The sequence below is a fragment of the Gobio gobio genome, assembly GCF_949357685.1.
Source record: "Gobio gobio genome assembly, chromosome: 12".
NCBI lineage: Eukaryota > Metazoa > Chordata > Actinopteri > Cypriniformes > Gobionidae > Gobio > Gobio gobio.
The window spans coordinates 53,460,467-53,462,966 of record NC_137105.1 but is presented as its reverse complement, the minus strand read 5'-3'; the positions used below and the strand labels follow the sequence as shown (position 1 = coordinate 53,462,966).

At 43.4% G+C, this 2,500-nt stretch overlaps 1 protein-coding gene across 2 annotated transcripts in view; it reads right to left on the bottom strand.

Annotated features, from left to right (window-relative positions):
• The window catches only part of rars2 (arginyl-tRNA synthetase 2, mitochondrial), a 19,270-nt gene that overhangs the window by 6,052 nt on the left and 10,718 nt on the right, over positions 1-2,500 (bottom strand). The window lies entirely within an intron of this gene.

The window sequence follows — 2,500 nt, the reverse complement described above, 5'->3', positions numbered from 1 at the left end:
TCAGTGTTAGTGTAGTGAAGAAGGGTCTGTTTCAGTAGCAAACATATGAAAATGTAAATATATTGATCTTAATGTTTGTCTTTCAGTGTGAGATCTCAGTACAGGTCGAGGTGAGCAGTGTAATGTTGCTTTAAAAGAGCAAGTGTCAACACACACACACACACACACACACACAGAGCTGCGAGGTGTTTGGTTAGGTGTGTCAAAGAGAGGATTACTCCGCTTTACAGCTCTTATGTTTGATGAAGGTGTGTGTCCGTCCTGAAGGCGGTTTATGAGGCGGTCAGCTGACGGAAACTGAAGCCGCAGGTCATTCACACACACACACACACACACCATGTGCTTTACTATATTAAAGTATAAAACTGTCCTGATGATTTGTGACCTGTGCTGGCAAAACCAGTCAAACTGAGCATTTTCAAAAATGAGGCATTGTTATTTTCAAATCTGTCTATTAAAAACTCTTCAACATGATGTATGGTCATTTTCATGGACTAAGGAAATCTCCTCTCCGAAAACACACAGATAAAGATCCCTCTAGAGGTGTAGATGTTATTCAGAGCGCTGGGATCTCTAGATGAGGCTTCATGAACTCATTTACACTTGTTGAGCTTGAAATGATCCCGTGTGCATTCAGACTCTTTCACCAGCACAGGTCACATTTACTCACCTCATCTCATCAGATGTTCAGCTCTTTCTTCCTTCAGTCGAAAAGAAATAAGTTTTTTGAGGAAAACATCCCAGGGTTTTTCTCCATATAGTGGACTTCAGCGGTTTGAAGGTCTGAATTTCAGAGCAGCTTTAAAGAGCCGATCTCAGCCGAGGGTCTGATCTAGCAGAACAATCAGCCATTTTATAAAGAAAAATAAACATTATATACTTTAACCACAAATGCTCGTCTTGCACTAGCGTCTTAACGCATTACATGATCACGGTGGAAAGGTCACGCGTGCATCAAGGCACGTCTGTATCCTTCACTGCCTTTGATTTCCCACAATCCTGTGCGTTCCATTCTGTGACAGTAGAGATGGGGGAAAGATGGCGCCCGAAAGTTGCATTTGCTGGTCAGTTTGTGTGTAAATGTGATTTTTTTTACCAACATTTTCCCCTTCTGATGTCATTTCTAGCGATAAATGACTAATGTAGTGATTACATACACTCACCTAAAGGATTATTAGGAACACCTGCTCAAATTCTCATTAATGCAATTATCTAATCAACCAATCACATGGCAGTGTCTTCAATGCATTTAGGGGTGTGGTCCTGGTCAAGACAATCTCCTGAACTCCACACTGAATGTCGGAATGGGAAAGAAAGGAGATTTAAGACATTTTGAGCGTGGCATGGTTGTTGGTGCCAGACGGGCCGGTCTGAGTATTTCACAATCTGCTCAGTTACTGGGATTTTCACACACAACCATTTCTAGGGTTTACAAAGAATGGTGTGAAAAGGGAAAAACATCCAGTATGCGGCAGTCCTGTGGGAGAAAATGCCTTGTTGATGCTAGAGGTCAGAGGTCATGGGCCGACTGATTCAAGCTGATAGAAGAGACACTTTGACTGAAATAACCACTCGTTACAACCGAGGTCTGCAGCAAAGCATTTGTGAAGCCACAACACACACAACCTTGAGGCGGATGGGCTACAACAGCAGAAGACCCCACCGGGTACCACTCATCTCCACTACAAAGAGGAAAAAGAGGCGACAATTTGCACCAAAATTGGACAGTTGAAGACTGGAAAAATGTTGCCTGGTCTGATGAGTCTGGATTTCTGTTGAGACATTCAGATGGTAGAGTCAGAATTTGGCGTAAACAGAATGAGAACATGGATCCATCATGCCTTGTTCCCACTGTGCAGGCTGGTGGTGGTGGTGTAATGGTGTGGGGGATGTTTTCTTGGCACACTTTAGGCCCCTTAGTGCCAACTGGGCATCGTTTAAATGCAACGAGTCACTGTTTTCAGACGCAGCCATTGGCTTACACAGACGAACATCACGTCACGCATGACCTTTCCAACGTGATCACATCATGCGTGAAGTCGTGGACTCTAGTGCACTCGTTTGTGGTTAATAAAGTATATAAATGTTTATTTAGAAAATGGCCGATGGCTATATGAGACCCTATTCCTCGGCTGGGATCATGTCGAGCTCTTTAAACTGCGATGTGGACCTTCAACCGTTGGTCCGCTGGAGTCACTATACGGAGAAAATCCTGGAATGTTTCCTATTTCTTTCCGACTGAAGAAAGACAGACATGAGCATCTCAGATGACGTGAGTAAATCATCAGCAAGTGTTCATTCTGAAGTGAGCTCATGCTTTAATACATGACTGCAAAACACAGGCAAAGGACGATCTCTCCTGGAGTCAGAGACAGCTGATTAAACAACACACTCGCTGGACAAGTGCTAAAGCACAATATCTACTTCTCCTTCATTGTGCTTCAGCTGTGTGTGTTAATACACTCAATGGCACACACACACACACACACATGAATGACCA